Below are 19,934 nucleotides of genomic sequence, written 5' to 3' on the forward strand. Positions count from 1 at the left end.
AAAACAACTGGGGAATTTTGACACAGGACTCCCAGTTTCAGCGAGCTGTTGCTTTTATTTCTGGGAGGAGGGAGGAAAGTAAAAGGAATTCCTTGGATGAGAGCTGCATTGCTAACCACAATCAGGATCGTTTTACCTCTTTTGCTACGAAGAGGTTACACGCCATGATGAAAAATTCCATGATCTAACAGCTTCTTGTTATTTGTAAAAATAACACAACTCCAATCGGTTGTATTTTTGCAGTTGATTTACTTCCTACGTTTCACAGCACTCGATACCCAGTGTTCATCATTCAAGCTGCAATAAACATAAAATCTTGTGTCCTTGATGAAGATGGCCCACAAACAGAGTTGTTTTTAGCTCCTGAAGCAAGTCATGGGTCCTTATTTGTCTCATTTTTTTGTGGTCTCACGCAGAAGGTAGAGGGAAGATAAGCCCCAAGCTTAAGGGCACCGAAGTGGCACAATGATACACAATGTGAACTAAAATGGAGAGAAGGGAAACCTCTCTCTCGCTCTCTCTTTCACACACACAAAAATTAACCCAACTGGACACAGTTGGAATTTCTTATTAGTATTCCTTCCCGAGTTTCTCTTACCTGGAAGTATTTATGCAGCCTCAGAAGAGCACAGATGCGTTAATGACCCTACAAGAAGAGTAGATAAAAGCTGACTTTGCAGTATCTTTAGACCATAACAACTGCAATAAATATTGCACAGAGCATTCTGTTCCAAAGTCGACTCCAAACTTTAGATGCAAATATAGTCATGGTATAAAAACAACCTCCGTGATTTTCTCCTGCAGTTTTTTTGTCTTTTGGGGACTGTGAAAGGTCTAAAAGGGCCTCGTTAAGTACGGAGCTATCGTCCTTCCCAGGTGCATCTGAGCATTGCTACAATGTTAACATTCAAGGGAAACCATGTAGCCCTTCCAAGTGCTATTTTGTATTCAGGTTGAGGGAAAAAACAGAATACATTAAGCTAGGTCCCTATGAAAACCGTAAACATTGACCTCGAATTTACAGAAAGCTATACTTGCAGAGCGAGTTCTTACGCTTATTTGGAACAAAGAACAGAGCCCAAACCCAAAACCCATCAGAAAGGCATTGGACGCAGCGCTCCGCGCACGACGAGGCGCAGGGAAAGACGCGCAGGCCGCCGGGTGGGGCGGAGCAGAGCAGCTGCGCGCCTCAGCCTCGCCAGCGTGTCTGCAGCCCGGGCTGTGGAATGCCGAGCGGGTAACTTGATCCCTTCCTCCCCTCCTCCTTCGCAGCAGCATTTAGAAAGTAATTTAACCTCTTAAAATGGCATCTCGGCGCTGCTAGCGCGGAACACATCTACTCGGGTACGCTCTGCTCCAATAGGAAAGACAACTTGTTGTTGCCGCTGTTCCCATATTTCTTTCCTGAAGCAAAATGGAGGAACCCAGCCTACCTCGCATTTGGATCTGTCATTTCGAGCCGATATGCCCAGTGATTTCCTGCTAACACGGCAAGCCAGCAGCAGTTGTGCTTCTGGGAACAATTAGCTCTCAGTGCAGCCATGAAGGTCTGTTTGTTCCGCGCTGCCCCGCTCCGAGGGCACCTCACTTTCACTGCTCTGGTCAGCGGGGAACGAGGAGTCAGTTAAAACAGAGAACAGTTCTTTGGCAGCTGACGTAACTTAGCGTGTCGGAACGGAATCACACATGGATATCGCACACGACAGAACTTCGTTTGGAACCCAAAGGGGAGGGTCAACTTAGCTATGAATTTATTCATTTTCCAAACTATACGCACGCAGTCTGTGATGCAACCACACTGCTGAGTCTGAGTGTTCCCATTGCACACATGCACAAAAATAACACAGCCAAGCTCTGCCTCAAGGTAACACACAAGCTGATCTTACAGACTGCTGCCCTTTTTTCTCCCAGTTTTCCATAGCATGAAGAAAGGCGGCTGCAATTCAGTGTGCTCCTGTCAACAAAATAGCCAACATTTTTACCATTCTGAACATACTGCCATCAGTAAGATACCATTACACTACCAGATAAGAGACAAAGACTTGAAGAAAATAAGTTATCAATCATTCAAGCAACAGCACAATGTAAGAGGGAAAGATCAAGCTGAAAAAAACATTTTTCCAGCAGCAGTAATTTTACTTACTGAATGCATTACCAAATCATAGAATGGCCTCGGTTGAAAAGGACCACAGTGATCATCTATTTTCTCCCTCCCCCCCCCCCCCAGTATGTGCAGGGTCGCCAACCAGCAGACCAGGCTGCCCAGAGCCACATCCAGCCTGGCCTTGAATGCCTGCAGGGATGGGGCATCCACAGCCTCCTTGGGCAACCTGTTCCAGTGCGTCACCACCCTCTGTGTGTGAAAAACTTCCACCTAATATCTAACCTAAACCTCCCCTGTCTCAGTTTAAAACCATTCCCCTGTCCTATCACTGTCCACTCTCATAAACAGCTGTTCCCTCCCTCCTGTTTAAATGCTCCCTTCAGGTACTAGAAGGCCACAGTGAGCTCTCCCCAGAGCCTTCTCCAGGGAATGTTACTCTATCAGGACCACAAAAAAAGCCCCCAAGGAATCCTGGGAGGGCTGCAAGTCTTCTGGATATCTGTGTGGTACAAAGAGTTGCAACTAGCAACAAAGGCTGCCAGGAATTCGAGTGTGGGGCCTAGCTTTTAAAATATATTTACCAAGTCAGTAATGGAAATTCAGAGCTGAAAGATCTTTAGATACACGGTCCTTAACTCGCACTTCCTCGTTCCCAACTACAAAATGGAAACAACTTCTAATGCTGAGGTGGTAAACTGGAACAGTGCTTTAATGATAAATCCCCAGGATCCAGGGAAGGTCAAATGCTGCTCTGCTGGGGTCTTCTAGAAGGCTTAAAATATGGAAAAGAACTTAAGAGTAGACAGGATGTTTGCAAGTATCACCTTTACCTATATTCTGATGTATTTACCAAAAATGAAACAAAGCCAACCAACACCCACAAACTACAGCCATTTCTTAACACTGGTTATAGCATGACAAGGATCACAAACAGCAACATCTAACTGCTTTCTTTTTGTTTGGACCAGAACAAACACCTTAACACAGATGCCACAGATGAGCTCCTACTTTACAGAAAGCTACGCAGTCATTTTGCTGTATGCATCATATACGATACCTTCAGTTTTTCAGATGACTCAACTCTGAATCTTCACTTTCTCCCCAAGGAAATCTGTATTAGGGCTATTATCTGTTATTCATCCATGGACAATTACTTCTGGATCACTTATTTCTGATGTGCAGTTTGCTATGTGATACCTGAAAGTGAAAGCACCATCACCATTTCTAACCATTTGCTGCTTCACATAGTACTTCTGTGTTAACCTAAGATTAGCAGAAAGATTCACAAATATTCTAAAAACACAGAGTCATTTATTCTTCTTTTAAAATACATTTAATGACCCTTACTTGTTTGGAATAAAATTTATTCAAACTGTTGCTCAGGAATGGAAAAACAAGTATGTTTATACTTCAAAACTGAAGTTCAAGCCACCATAGTGTGATTACATGACAGATTTAAATGGCTCGCACAAAGTTATTAGCACTGATTCTTTTCCAGAAGGCCCATGTATCAGTTCCATTCTCAGTCTTTCCTGTAGTAGTGCCCTCCCCTCCTACCTTGAACTTTCAGCTTCTCCCCTTTCCACAGGCTGTGTATTGAACCCCAGGACCTGTTGCTGGGGTACTGCACGTAAGCAGCATATATAAAAATAGCATTAAAAACATCAAGTAATCCTCAAGTCTTCAACAGGCATAAAATCCACCAGCCTAACACAATGTATACATATTTTATTAAAGATATTATCTGCTAAAGCTGTTTTCCAAAACAGCAGTTTGAAAACAGGAATGTGAAAGCTTTATGAGGACATTCACACAAATCTTCAGTACTTCAGCACAAGTTTCACACCAGCAAAGATTACAGCCAATAACTGGAGGGAACAAAGAAACAAAACCAATCAAGCAAATCCCAGCAACACTCAACTTTCAGAAACACACCAGAAAGGGAGAACAATTACAAGGGATGAGACTTCGTCCTTCTTGCCCAAACGTTTAGATCTAAAAGGAGTGGAATGTAGCATCAGGAAATTTACCTGCTTGTAACAAACTTCACGGCTTCACAGTTGTAACCTTTCTGAAGGCCACAGACCACATATCAATAAAAACATATGTATTACATTTCATAGACAGTAGCACAATAAATAACTGCTGTTAGAAAGTTCTGAAGGCTGAAATGGAAAGCATCCTCCTTTCATCGTGCTAGTCTTGAGTGCATTTGTAATGCAAAGCCTGACAGGTGCCATCCTAAACTAATAATCCCTTGGAATATACTTCATTTCATGAGAGAACTACAACTGGGAATTCTAGCACTTTTAGTTAAATGCCACTTCAGATATCAAATCTTAATGCACTGTTGCACAGGCAGTCCTACCAGACTGTAACTGAAGTAAGTATAGCCACCCAAAGTTAAAACCTACATTACCACTTGCAAGAGTAGAGAAACAGATCTTCCAAACAATCTACCTGTATTATTTTAAAATAATAAAAAAATATTAAGAACTTGCATTCTAAATTATAACTTAAAATTCAAGAGCATTGGGAAATCTGTTTCCATGAGGATAAAGTAATTCCTAGTACACCTCCCAAAAGCACATGCTCCGAATTACAATCTCTGCTGCCCACTGGAAGGAAAATTCAGTGCAAAAGAGCAGCATGCGGGAAACCAAGGCATTTTCAAGATTAAGCTATCTCGCAAAAAGCAGTTTATACAAAGCTAGCTTTCTGTAATAGTATGAGTTCAAGTAAGTGGAGGAGAGGGGACTGCACACATGCTAATACATAATCATTTGGCTGCACATCAGTGCTCCTCTGACCCTGTTGCACATTTCATTGCTGTATTTTTAGAGTATTCCCTCACACCGACAGTGCTGTTACGATGGCACTTGTTTCCATTATGTGTGCTGTCAAAAACTGGGTCTTCTGCTTCAGCTGCTGCAGTTCTTTGGAAAACACACTTAAATCTGCTGTATTCAGATCTCAAATGCTTTCCTCCATTCGTAACTACAAGCCAGCTTTGTGTATCATAAACAAAAGCACCCTTATTTCACTTGCGAGGCTTATGTCACCTCTAGCTTCTTTGAATACCTAGAATATTTTGGATTTGAGAACAGAAAATTTGTTACATCTGTCCTTACTACATAAAGAAGAAGCCCCAGTTACCTGAAGAAAACACAACAAAAATCCTAGTTCAAGTACTTCTGCCTTAGCTATGAAACAAAGCACTCACGGTATTTCTGGTTCTGACAGCTCTAATGATTCTTCCACCTCAAATTTTCTCTTCATTCAGGGAAAGTAATAATAATAATCCACCACACATCCAATCAATTGTATGATGAGCAGCAGACCCAGGAAGGCCTAATTTCCTAAAGATTTATGTTTTGTTTTGGTACATATATTTTCCCAGTGTAAATGGCCCAGATTTCTCCCCATATCCTGTATAGTTTCACCCTTGCTGCCTTTCACAACATACCCACTTCTCAACTGACATACATATTCCTCTAAGCACAGTTTTCTCTCCCATCTTCTGCCATCAAATTGCCTCTTAGTAGCTGGTAGAATGTATATCCTGACTTTCCCCTCATCAGGAGCAACAAGTTCACCCAACACTTCTGGTCCTAACACAGGAAATAATACAGCTCAAGACCTTCAAAACAAAAACAGTGTGATAACCACCACCTCACCAAAACATCTGATCCACAAACCCATGCCCTGCCTTTCAAGTGTCTGGTGTCAGGAATTTGCTCCAATCCCAAATTTTACATACTACATCAAGATACAGAAACATTTAACAAAACTAAAACCGAAGACACTGCAGCAAAAGGAATAGTACAAAGGTGGAGGTAGGGATGGGAAAGTTTCTGCTCATCTCGTTTTTTTTTGGGGTGTGTGGGAAGAACATACTTCATGTACATTAGCAGATTACACAGGAAGACTATTACTTAAGGTAATGAAAAGCAGTGTTCCAAAATGGGTAATACTCCCAAACTGCAGCTCTGCCCACAGGCAACCTACGTTACAGCTAAGCTGCATTTGGAAGGGGCATCCTGTTTCACAAACCAATACTGGTCTGACCCAACTGCAGCAAAAACCAGAAACCTATGGCTGGGGGGGGGGGGAAATAAGAAAAGAAAAAAGTAATCAGTTTAGACTTAATTAAACTTCCTATGGTATCACAGGAGTGCCAGGGTTGCTTTAAAGCAAGAGGTGAGGACACACATGGGTGGTGTTAACAGAGCACAGAACTGGCCTTTCTAGCACACCTAGCTGTTAGGCTTGCTTATCTAAAGCCGCCCTCAGTCTGCTAGTTATTTATTCGTCTAGCAGATTTTCATTGCAGACATCAATGGAAGCCTATCTGGCTGTACTGCTGCAGTCTTTAGGAAACTATATCATCAGACTTTCCACACCAAGCAAAATAAAACACCCGAACAGAAAAATCAAGACAAGTTAGACAGTAAAAACACGTTACTTCATGTTTGATGGCCATATCATTAAACCTAAGCCAATGAATGTGTCAATCAAGGCAGCAAGACGTCAGTGAGATATAACAAAAAGTAGGTGTGAAAGTCACTCCTGAATATAACAGCAGAGGAGCTGACGTGACTGGGTGTGTGTGCTAGTGTGATAAAAGGCAGAAGAATTAGCATAGTGATTCTACCAGATGTCTGGCTGAGTTCTGTGTGGGACACCGCCTTGCTACCAGACGTGTAGCGAAAGAACAGGAGGCAGGAACAACTTCTTCCTGTTTTCCCCAGTTAGGGATTGCCCATGCAGTGCCTAAGAATGGCTACAGGTATCATACTACTGCCACTAATGGACACATCCTTCAAAAAATTTCTGTGAACTGAAACTTGGAAGATACTTTGGGCCCCAACCACGTATTGTGGCATTGACTCTTCAGCTCGAGTATTCACTGCAAGGAGGGTAAGACTCCACCTGCCTCTCCTTATATTGTGGAAAAGAAAAAATAGAGGTGAAAAATTACTCCCTATCAATTTCTTAATTTCATTTCATGTTTGATAGGTTACCACCACATTGCCTTTCAGTTGTTTCTCTTTCCTGGCCATGAGAAGCACAAGACTATTTAGAACTGCATCCCATTAGTACTTCTGGGGGAAGGAAAAAAAAAAGACCAACCTTCTTGTTTTAATGAGATTGTTGAAATTGTGTTATCAGAATTACATCACATGCATGTTTATGTACAATCAACATGCACAGCTGTATAATCACATTTAATAAAAAAAACAACTTACAATGACAGTATAGAATTCTGCTTCAAAATTGACTTAAACATATTTAAGACTGTGCTGTTTGCTAGAATGGAGGTGCTGCCCCTCCTCCCCATTACTTCACATCTGGTCTCTTGGAGGGAGAAATTAAGGTCTTCTTTGTAGGGTTAGTTTTCAGTCAGATTAGCAAACAAATTCAACCTTCCACCTGGCCACAATTACTAGCACTGGATAGAAGCGAGTCAGACAAACCATTGTAAACATATTTGTGAGCTCAAGTCGGAGCTTCACAATGAAGAGCTCTTAGGAAAACTATCCAAAATCTTCCAGAGCACTGATACCTAATTTAGAGTCTTTAACTATTTCAACCCATTAGAATTGTTACTTTGCACTTACCATATCTCATCTGATATCTTACCATCCAGACATTCAGTAGTACTACAGCCAGTCCACGCCACCTGTATCCTCTACATGTTCCATTACTATCCATTCCACTTTTCAAAGCATTTCTAAACACAAAATGCAAGAGGCTTGCTTCCCAAAAGCCTGTTCATACCTTTCCACTGCAAAATTTCTTGTTTTGTTTCCTTCCCCTCCCCCCCGCCTTTATGTTAATCAATTATTTGCACATGGCAGAAGAACCATCCCCTCTTATAGAAGAAATGTTGGGGTAATGTTGGGATTTGTCCTTCCTGAGGACACAATGAATATTCCATAACTTCACAACGACTTCCTGAACAAGATTGCTGTTAACCAGACTTGGCATTCCTTCGAAGGCCTAACAAGTGAGATACAAGCTTCACTTATAAAAGCTCCAATACCTCTTCTCCACTCTGCCTGCATGTGTGAATACCTATGCAGACACATTATAGTTTATTACACCATGTGGCCACATACAGCAGTTACGCTTGACTGCCTGCAATACTCAGTATTACCACCATGTCTTCTATGGTCACTTTATCAGAGACAACAGATTTAAAACAGTAAAGTGAGGAGAGAGCAAATTGATATTGATTCTCCTTAAACTCTTGACCCCGGTAATTTATCTGACAAATAACGCATTCCACCACTTGGCTAATACTCAGCAGCAGACAAGTAAGCCAGCTGGCTCTTAAGAAAAAAATACATTAAAATACTAACAAAAACAACAAAAACACATATCTAAGATTATTCAGCAATAGTTAGAATGCTGAAACCTGGCAACTCTGCAACAGGATGGGAGAAAAAAATGCCTATTTCTGTGCTAGCAGCCTGCTCAACTATTTTCTATGCCAGAGCAAGTGGCAAAGCCACTAGGAAGGGATGTGAGTTTCCAGCCAGTTCAGTAGAGTAACCAAGCATGAACTACTGTAGTACCTTGCCCCAACTTCCATCTAAAATGCAGCTGGTACAACAGAAGCAGAGGGAGGAGAGAGTGGATCTGTTCACATGATGAAATAGCCACAAGATTTGAGACATGGCGCCGTTACCCAGCCAGGTTAAAACAAACCACAAGAAATTGCAATTGACATGAGAGTAGACAAGAAAAAAATAACAAATGAGAGTAAGATGAAAGAACGCTCTGAGAAATTCAGAAGAAAATACAAAGAAAAGCCAAGGGGGATAAGGAATATAACGTAACAAAATACCTGGGCTTATCTAGAGTGAGCCAGGTTTCAGTAAATTAATGCTGACCAACTAATGCTAGATTTACAGAAGACAGCATGGATGAGGTACAAAGCAGCCCATGCAGACTGCCTCAAAGCAGGAACCTCCATGCAGCACTGAGCTGTGTTCAGTCACATTCTGGGTATCTCTAATAACAGAAACTACTCAGCCTCTCGGGGCAAATCCATCCCATTGTTTGACCATCAACAGTTTCTAAATGGATTAAAAATCAAAGGCAAAAGGGTGTTTCTTATGCTTAAATAACATTTCTTTCACTTTGCACCCATTGCCTCTTGTCCCATCACTGAGCAGACTGGTACAGTCTCTGTTCTGCTCTTCCATCAGGAACTTTTACAGACTGATGAGGAAATCCCTGAGCTCTTCTCCCCCGGCTCAAGTGTCAGATCTCTCAGCCCCTCCTCATATTACAGCTCCTCCAGTCCTTTGATGGCCCTTCTCTGGACATTCATATCCATCTTGTACTGGTAAGCCAGAACTGGTTACAATGTTCCGGGTGTCTCACCAGCGCTGAGAAGGGATTAATCACCCCCCTTGACTTGCTGGCACCATTCTTCCAAACACAGCCCAAGATACCATTCACCTACTTTGCTGCAAGGGCGCACTGCTGGCTCATGTTCTCGCTGAACAGGACTACCAGGGCCCTTCTGCAAAGCTGCCCTCCAGGCAGTCAGACCCTATTCTGAACCAGTAGACAAGATTATTCCTCCCCAAGTGCAGGGCTTTGCATTTCCCTTCAATCAGGTTCACATGAGTCTCCCCTCTGCTCATTTCTCCAGCTAGCCCAGATCCCTCTGCACAACTGCACAAACTGTCTGACTTATCAAACACTCCTACAGCCTTGCTGAGGGTGTACTCTGTCCCACCATGCAGTTATCTCCACCAAAGGTACTGCACTGTACTGGGCTTAGCACTGACCTCTCCACTTGGACTTCATGCTGCTCATCAGAACCATGTGAATCTGGCAGTTCAGAAGCTATCCTACTGTCTGTCTTGTATTGTTTGTCCACAAAGATATTACAAGAGACACTGTCAAAAGCTTTACTGAAGACAACATAAATGATACTGCTGCTCCCTGCCATCCACTGAGCTAGTTGCTTCATCACGAAAGGCTACCAGATGCTCACCAACACTACCCATGCTGACCTGCATGCTAATCCCAACCCACTCTCTATGAACTACTGCTTACCCATCCCAAGTCAGAGCTCCTCATTTCCATTGCTATCAAATAGGAAAGGCAGCACTCCAGCCTGTACCTCCTGAAGAGCCTGCAGCATGACAGCTGTGCCACCTATCCACCTAGACTTCTTGGATTTCAATGAGACTGTAGCCATGAGGCAGCGCATGCACCTTCAGTTGCTCCAGTTTCTTGTTGTATATGACAAACAAGTCAATTCAAAGTATGTACAGAAAAGTAATGAACTGTGTGGAGGGACTTACTGACTGAACTGCAATGGCTGGAAATCTCCTATCATGCTATGAAGTCACACATGCAGGAGGGAATAATCAGAAACTGCAACAATGGAATGCTCACCATGAGGAAAAGTACAGTTAAAGAGGTGCCATGCAGCTCTGTTCGGAGAAAGGAGATAAATGGGTCTCTGTTGAAGGAAGTCTTCTAGGGAAGGGCTCATGAAAGAGGCATTCTAGTGCCTCATCTCTCTGTATACCTCACCTCTACTGTGTTGCTGAGCTCAAACCTATCCATCTTTCCTTGCCATGCTGCTGTTCCACTGCTTTGTCTCCTGAAACTACTTGCTCCAAGCCCCACTTCTGCTTCCATATTTGCTGTGGATGTATACACAAGCATTTAACATCTCAGCTATCTTCTGGTTGCTGGGATTCAGGAAGCTGCCACAGAGGGGTGTAATTCTACAGCTACCTGCTACAGACTCTCACACTCTCTTCTCCAGAACGGTAATGCTGGCCATTGCTGGGAACAAAACACTTGAGGCTGGGTTTTTACTTCTTCCTCTTTTAGTAGCATGCTGCCAATTCATACACGAGTCCTACTTATTCCGTTATTCTTTCCTGTGACCAACTCACCTTTTGATAACTAAAACTCAGCAGAAATTAAAAAGGCACTCATAAAAAAACACTGAGAAAGACAAGGTTAGAATTTCACGCAGTAACAAGCATAAGCGCAATGGATGCTTACTGCCAAAGGTGGCCACTCTTCCATCAGCTTGCCACCTCTTCCCTCCACCTCCTCTGCTTCCTCCTGCAGATTTCTAGGACTATTACCTGAAGCATTACAAAGAGGCATAAATATTATACAGCCGCATTTGAAACCTTTTCTTGAAGTTTACTAACGCCATTTCTGCAGCAGAACCCCAGGCTAAGGAATGCACAGCTGCCAAACAGATGTATGATTTCAGCATTTAGATTCCATTATTTCAAGGGTGGGTTTTCTGATTTTTTTTTTTTTTTCAACTAGATGTTTTCAAATTTTCTATTTCCATCTGGTTTTTGACCTCCCTCAGTTTCGTCCCCTTTTGTCTGTTTTAGTTCATTACACCAAAATAATTTCCTAAATTAGAAACATCTCTACATTTAAAAACTTGTGAATTTGAAGAGAGGTGGAGGAGTGAAGAGTGGCCTTATAGGAAAAAAACAGTTCAACAGAGGATTGGGTTTGAATACAAACTGTCCTGTATGGATCAGGTTTTATTTCACAGTTCCTGCTGTAGCCCAAATTGGCACCTCTCTAACTGCATTCCTTCCATGACATTTTAAGAGTGGGAAACTGTAGAATATCAGCTATATGGGGATATTCCTTCGCTTCACCAGAGTCCTCTGCTCTAAGTTTAGAATGGAAGAACATTCAAACTCTTGTTTCTTTCTCAAAAGAGTTGCATTAACCATAAGTTGAAAAAGAAAAAAATAAAATAAAATAAAATAAAATCTCAGCATATCCCAAAACTGTATTAGAAAACATTAAGATCAGAACAGGCCACTATCGGTGGCTGTCAACTTCAACTGCTTCAGTAAGAATCAATTCATGCACCAGTAGTAACCGACAACAGGAATGGAATTAGCACAGGTGAAAACAAGCTTCATTCTGCAAACCAAAGCAGAAGATTCGGGCATTACCAAGAACTGTTCTTAAAGCCCAGCCCACGCTACAGATTTTAAAGAGCAGTTATCCCAAGTAGGATCATTAAATTCAGCTCAGCAACTGTGACAGACGTGGTTTCAAAACCTAACATTATTTATTACATTTTTAAGCTTACAATAACATTTTGCCCAGGTGAGGAAGGGCATTACCTTCAGCCTTAATGAGTGGCATGCACCTCAGAACGTTCCCAGAGACCATTTTCTATAGGATACTATCATAAAATAGACTAAACTGTTGCAATTAAGGAAACATAGATAACAAAAAGAGACAAATGTCAACATATAAAAACAAAGAAGTTATTCTTTTTTAAATTCTGCGAGGTTAATTTCTTGGTTTCTCTCTGAGAAGATACATGAGAAACCAGTTTTATTCAGATTGCTTTGAAGGTTTCTGTTTGGTTTTAGTTCCTTCCTTCAGGGACATTTCTACTCAATGATCAGTATCACTAACAAACTGAAATTCATGCATTGATCTGAATTGAGGATAGTCCATGTCTTGGGTGCTAAATCTGAGGACGGCTGTAGCTCATTAGCAGGCAGAGCCTTCCTGTGCAGTATCCCTATCCTGTCTTGTCGTGCACTCTCAGCTTTCCAGGTCAGCAGCTGGTTCTGAACAGCTTTTCCTTAGTCCAAGGCAGAAAAAGGCACAGAAGAATTTCTAAAACCTGCTCCAAGGAGTTCTGGAAGAGCTGTATTTCTCTTTCAGGAAAGAAGATAGGCAGCAAGAGGGAACACAGAACACACTGCACATCTTTCTGTTTTTCTTTGTGCTTCCAACTGCTCTATCAACTACAAACCACTCTTGCTCTCACTGTTCTCCTCTCTTACATTTGCAATAGGGATTACTAGTTCCAGTCAATACTTTTCCTATTAAAACATTCCACCCACGTTACTTGTTCATCCTCTGTTTTCAAAGAACCTTCATACTCCTGCACAACACTATGGAACACGGTGCCTGTGTCCCTGCATCAGCACTATAGACTGAACTTTCAACTGAACAAGTAGGGAAAAAAACACCAACAAATGGACTAGAAAATGATATCTGAATGCAGAAGCCAGGCTGCGTCCCCCATCATCCTTTTCACTGCTTCTATAATCACGGAATTCTCTCTTAGCATGAAATGCACTAAGATGTGCATCAAATCTTTCGTGAGCAGAATGTTAATTCTCTGTAGCAGCGAAGTCTTGCATGATTTTGGGCCACCGAACTCGGACTCTACCCACTGATTTCCAGTATAGTCTGGCATCAGGCTCTTACAAAGGAAGTGTAAACGCACATGAACAGCTCCTCCCCCTACCCCCCCAACTTGAGAAAAAGTCGTTAATAATTAACACTGCTAAGACAAGAGGCTGCAAGAATAGCAAGTTTAGGAAATTTCAACAGCTGCAACAGTGAAAAGGAAGGAGCTTCCACCAAGCAGGTCTGAATTCTGGTATGTGACTTCAGAGACTTCCTTTGATATCTGTCTTACCCCTGCTACATCTGCGTGTACTTTTTATAAGCCACAACACGATGAGGCTGATATGTTTTTCCTTCTGCAGGGTGATGCACTGAGACAATCCAGACCAAAACCTGCTAGGTGCTTCCACACCTTATGCTAAGGAAGCCGACCGAAGCCATCTTGCAAAGCAAACACATGAAGAAACTGAATTATCTATCGTGTACTAAAAAGAATAACACATTTTAAACTACTTTCCTCTGTTTTGAGGAGCCACAGGGATCACACTCTCTGACCTATGACTTCACAGACTGTCATGTTGAAAACTTCTGAAGTACTTCCAATGAGTTACATGCCCCTCACGCTATTCACAACACTTGGTTTCAACCCCAAGGAACACGAACCCCTCTGAATGTAGTACAGGCAAACTATCCTACCGATGAGCTTACAGGAAATGCTCCATCAGATCCATCAGTTTCACTAACCCAATATATGTCCTCAATAAATTCTATAGGAATGACAAATCGGACTTGAAGTCTTCGCTGTTGCCTCTCTTTTTGCATACACAACCCGTGCACTTCCACACAATCATGAGCCAGAAGGATGACTATAAGAAATCCACTAGGAAAATGGCAAAGACTAGAGCTACTGCTTTATAGATATGAAAGAGAATGATCATACTGCCCTCAGCATCTGTGTAGAGTTGACAGCAGCGTCATAACCAAAAACTCATGCATCTCTTCTCTGCTGTAACACAAACGAAGATCTCAAGTCTCATGTTATACTAAAAACACTGTTGTAAAATACTCCAGTTGTCAACTGACCACAGTAAGCTTCAGTGTCCTCTCATTCCCATGTGGTGTTGGAGCGCTCCATCTCACACAGTGGTCAGACCAGGCAGAGGTTGCAGCTTACTCTCTCAGCCAGGACACAGCCCCACAGGAAAACAAAGGGAACCTAACAATCACCCTCCCTAGAGGAAAATGAAATCCTTGATATTAAAGAGCAGGAGAAAAATTGCTTTGTTTTGTTGAGGGAAGCACAAAACATACGCCTAGAGCGCAAAGTACTCAGCTTATGTTTTTGGACCGAATTCCTCACAAAAGAGCTATACTGAGTTATAAGGATATTTCAAAAAGCAAAAGTTAATTTATCTTCATTGTAAAGAAAACCTAAGTGACTGCTTCAACTTTCTGTCCTCTTCCAAGGAGCATGCATTACAGTCCACAGATCACTTTTAAAGGATTCAATATAGTGGGCTAAATTTTACATGGATCTGTTGTTGTTTTAAACTTCTTTGGGGGAGGGGGGTAAATAAAATGACTATTTCTGAGAAAAATCAACTGCTCTACAGACTTCACTGTGACTTTTAAGTGATGACAAGAAAGAGAGACAGAAATTCCCTGCTTTCCCTTTAAAGCACTGAATGTTTTAGAAAGCACAGAGACTCCATGACATCACCATGACTAGGAATAATCAGCAAGGGTTTGGTGGAGCAACTGCAAAAGATTTTTGCAGCTCTTGTTCAAGGAAGAAAAGGCACTAAATCATCAGCTGCTACAGGCAAGCCAGCCGTCAAAAATCAAGCACACACACTGCCCCCCACCCCCACACACATTTGAGGAACATTAACGTGTCTAAGCACTCCATCCGTACCTACATATAACAGCTCTGAAGTGACATGCTTTAAAATTACTGCAATACTTACGTGATTTATTTACAGAAAATATTAAGGTATGTGAAGCAAAACCCAGGCACTGAAGACGTGCTCTGTTCCCTTCCCCCCCCCCCCCCCCCCCCACCAAACGAGGAACAAAAAACCTCACACAGACAGAAAGATCCGATGCTCGACAAAAGCAAGGGAGGAACACTCGCATCTGTAGAACGTGCCCTTACATATGCCATCTTGTCTGTTTACCCATCTATGCTTACCAGCCACTTAGCAGAGCTTCAGAAGCTCCATGTGTCAGACATTTACCTGCACTACAAGGAGATACTGTCCTCACGACAGAAGTTGCCATCCACAACGACAGACAAAAAAGAAACAGAGTGGTTGGCTTTTTTCTGTGGGCTTCTTGCTTTTAACAGCTGGGAAGAAGGTGAGTTTGAAGGCTTGATAAATCAAATTACTGCAAGCACCAGTATCTCTTTTTTGATCACTTTAACGAAGGGGACTTCAACATTTGTGACACATCTGTTAGATCTGTGGGCCTCCTTCTGCTCTGGGAAGCTGTAGAAGTTCTTAGTTATGCTGACTGATGAACAACTTAAGAAAGATTGCATTAATTCAGTGTCGTTTAACACTGCAGCTTTCAAAGCAATTTCTTTTCTTTTAAGCTGTGAATACAGCCTTCCTTGGTTTCTCACTATAACACTTACATTAGTGAATATTTAGCTAGTCCTTCCCTAGGTTTTTGTTTGCTTGTTTTAATCATTTTTTAAGTATCGTTGGGTAGTCACATTATGTCCCATTTGCTTCTTGGAGAACAAATACAACACTGTTGTCATTCCTACCTTTAAACCAAGGGAGAAAATAAATACAAGCCTAAGCCACCCACCTACTGCTTGCTTTTCAGGACTCCAGGAAGTAGACAAAGCTATTTATTGTTTCTTCAGCATGCTTTTCTCCTTGCAGCCCAATGCTTTGTGACAACTCAGATCACAGTAACTTTCATCTATGGGAAACACATGTCCTTTCTAAAGGAAGTGAGCAGGCTGCTTACTGCACATCTGAGAAGCACCACATTCAAACCTAGCTGAGATCTAAACTTTGCTAATCCTAACTTAGAGTACTTCAAAAAGCTGCCAACTGCTACATAGAATAAGGTTAAGGACTACTTACATTAACTATGCTCTAGACCCCCAGTTCCCAGATTTCGGCACCCAGAAGAAGCACATACACCACTTACTCAACTGCACCGAGCACTTCTGTGTCTCTCAACAAAGCTCACAGTTCTCACTGCAACGACCTTGCTGAGCACTGTCAAGAACAACAGAACCTGGACCCCACATTTGGACCAAGGAACGCTATTTGACTGGTAGATTCCAAGTTCCGTGTTACTCCTTGCTAGCCATTTACCAACAGCTGACCTCCCTGCTTTGGGCAGGGGCTGGACCCGGTGACATCCAGAGGTCCCTTCCAAACCATATCTTTTTCATTTCAAAGAGAAAGATTCCAATCAGCCCTCATGAATTCACTGTCCCCAAACAGAGAGACCAAAGGCATATACAGAGAACTGGCAGCTGAATATTGCAACTCCACACTCAGAGCCTGCAGGGCATGCATGTGTCCATACAAAAATATAAACCACGCAGACCCTAACACAACAAACCACAAGTGTCGAAAGATCTATATGAAAGTAACCAAAGTAAAGACACACAGGATACACAGTGTCAACAAGTATTCCAAGTAATTTTTTCAGGCTGCTACAAATGTCACAACGTGGGGGTCTTACTAACTATAGGCTAGAATAATAGGTCCGAATGCAGCTCCTTACTGGTCTCATGCAGCTCCTTACTCCTACATGAAATGCTACTGCGAGTCAGGGAACAGTTCCAGCCCAGGCCATCATAGAAGGAGCTGCTCCACTCCCACAGAGGGCAGGCACCAAGAAGCTGACTGGATATGGAATCCACCAAATTACTGCCCGTCCTCACGGAAAGCAAAACACAACTCACAAACACAACCATGCCGCACCTGGCAGCCTCCCCATTGTACGGCCTTCATCACAACAGGCCAGACGACCGCTTCACGGACGTACTAAAGCCTCCCACCGCTCCTTGATGCCGAATTCGCTCTTAGTCGTACAGAAGATTAAAGGCTGATGAAAAGCCATTCAAGTTTTTCAGCCTCTTCGGGACATCTTCTCACCAGGTACACGAGAACGCCGCGTTTAACCGGAACCGGACAGCGGACGCTCACGGTGCCGCGGGATGTCCAGGCGGCTCCTCACCGCCCAGCAGCGGCGGACCCCGGCTCGGCAGGAGGGCCGGCCCCCGCTCCCCGCGGCCTCCCGGAGCCGCTCGCAGGCCCCGCTCAGCCGCCGGCTCGGCACCGCGCCTGGAATTACAACACCGCGGGCGCAGACGCAGGGGGAGGGCGAAGGCGGCCAGACAGAGCGGCGTGCGCCGGGCCTGCCCGGCCCCGCAGGCGGCCCCATGCCCACGCAGGAAGCCGGCGGCCCCGGGAGCCGCCGCGCTTCGCCCGCCGACGGTCTCCGAGCATCGGCCCGACCCGCGGCGAGCGCTCGGCTGGGGGAGAGACCGGGCCGGAGAGCGTGGGGCAGAAGGCCCGAGCCCGACGGGGAGAGCGGGCCGGGGGCGGGACAAGGGCCCGGTGCTCGGAGCCCCGCGGGCCGAGAAGGGGTGGAACGCAGGACCGGGGCGCGGCGCTCCCCACCGCCCGGCCGGCCCGACCCCGCACTCACCGCTCCTGGAGGCTCCTCATCCTCTGCGGCGGGAGGGAAGGCGAAGCAAGAGAGAACCGCTCCCGCTGCGTTACGCAGGCCGCGCCCGGGACCCCGACGGCTCCTGTAAGACGGGAGCGAAGGCGGCCGAGCGCCGGGAGGGGGAGGGCGGGGCGGGGCGGCTCGGCGCAGGCTCGCTCCCCGGCAGGCACTCCCGACGCCCGGCGCGTCCCTGCGGAGCAGGAGGGCGGGCGGGGCGGGCCGGAGCCGGATTCCAATCACGGCACCCGTCGAGCCCGGCCGCGCGCACGGCGGAAGGCGGGGGAGAGCGGGGACGCGCGCGCAGCAGAAGCAGCAGCGACGGCTGCCGTTGGGAGGCGCGAGGCCGCCCCTGTGAGCCGCTTCCACCGCCCTTCTATGGACACGTGCCCTGGGCGGGACGGCTACGGGGCACCCCGAGAGAAAGCCGGCCGCTCTGCTTCCCCAGTAGCTCCTCTCCCGGGTGGGAACGCAGGCTGGGGCTCCGTGCACCGCCGGCCAAAGGGCCGTCGAGCAGAGCTTTGCTAGTGAAATATGCGCGGCAACTCCTGTAGGAGGCGCCAGAGAGGCGCGAGGGGCAGCGCTGCGTAGCGGGGGTGTCGCAGCTGCTTTGTCTGGGGGGATGTAGGGGGGGCAGAGGGAGACGCTGGGAGCTGCCCCTGGAAAATGAGCGCCTCATGCAGGTCCTTTAGTTCTGTGCAAGAGTGGTTGTGGAAAGCTTGACACCCCAGTGCCTTAGGAGAGATAAGGGTGCCATTACGGTGAATGGAGTTGTTCGTTTGCTTTTTTCCATTTCCTGTTTCTTTAAATAAACGAAGCTGGCTGGTTAGATTGGAATACATCATAACTTCTGCAACGAGCTTCTCTGCTCACTGATAAGGTTGCTCAAGGCTGTGATTTGCATTGCATTTCCAAGCTCGTCGTCATTAGGACACATTACCGAAGTAACAATTTGTCTGTCTGTCTCCCAGCAGCGGTGCAGAAGGAGCTTCAGTAACACTGTGCCGTGGGATGAGCAGCCTGCATGGGCCGGACGTTTCACTCAACAGAGCGGCAGCTACTCTCATGTTGACGTGGTCCCATTACACGGTTCTGTGCCAAGAACTTTGTACACAGGGCCAACCATAGGGGGAAACAAAGACCACACTAACCTGCTCGCTTTCCCTCTGCTATTGACCAAGACACCCTTTAGGCCATTTGCCTGCCCAGATAAGCTGTTTTTGGAGAGTAACCAATTGGGAAGGAATCTCACTTAGCCACATGCGTGTATGATGTGGGAAACCCTGCTTTGCTCGTTGTGCTGACCTCTACGCAGTCCAGCTCCATTTTTGTCTGCTAGTGTCACATAGAGTTTACGTTGTCCATTTTGTGTGTAAGATGAGCACATTGGCTCTGTAATCTAGTTCACATGTGTTGTACACGTGGATTGTTAGGCAACTGCTTAGCTTGCATTCTATCCCATATAGTAAAAAAAAAAAGAGGAAGTACATTCAAACCTATCTGCTTTGCAGACTCCTTTAAAACATAAGCAATTAAAGGCACACCTAGTAAGTGTAGGTGGCCAGATACTACAGAGAAAGGCATTAAAAAATGCGGGACTTGCATTACTAGACTTGTAGAAAATTTTTTCCGATGAGCCAGAAAAAAAAATGTCAGTGTCCAAAACAAAGACAGCCAAGAAAGACAAAATCACAGCGCCCGTGCCAAGCAATACAGAACTTGTATGCTTATGTTTATAATTTCAAAGGAAAATATGAGTCTGCTGTTCCTCCACTCTGCCTATTATCAGATTATAGCTGCAGAATAGACGCTCAATATGGAAGAAGAATGCAACATGCATGTGTGTGCTCCCAAGCAGAACCAAAGCTGTTAGAGCTAGCATCTCTTTCGGTAATAATCTGTGTGGTAATACAGCCCTGCGTTTTTCAGATGTTGGATA

The 19,934-nt window shown here is 44.6% G+C and overlaps 1 protein-coding gene across 2 annotated transcripts in view; it reads right to left on the reverse strand.

The window, feature by feature from the left end:
• Positions 1-18,250, reverse strand: part of BMPR1A (bone morphogenetic protein receptor type 1A) — a 70,683-nt gene extending 52,433 nt beyond the window's left edge. Inside the window, exons 1-2 of one of the 2 annotated variants that reach the window (XM_072339434.1) lie at positions 17,978-18,250; positions 599-646 (exon numbers count right to left, since the gene is read on the reverse strand). The gene's annotated coding sequence lies outside the window, so the exon portion shown is untranslated. The remainder of the gene's footprint in view (positions 1-598; positions 647-17,977) is intronic. The other variant, XM_072339433.1, reaches the window with a different exon arrangement.
• Positions 18,251-19,934: the final 1,684 nt, after the last annotated feature.

This window comes from Excalfactoria chinensis, chromosome 6 (genome assembly GCF_039878825.1).
Source record: "Excalfactoria chinensis isolate bCotChi1 chromosome 6, bCotChi1.hap2, whole genome shotgun sequence".
NCBI lineage: Eukaryota > Metazoa > Chordata > Aves > Galliformes > Phasianidae > Excalfactoria > Excalfactoria chinensis.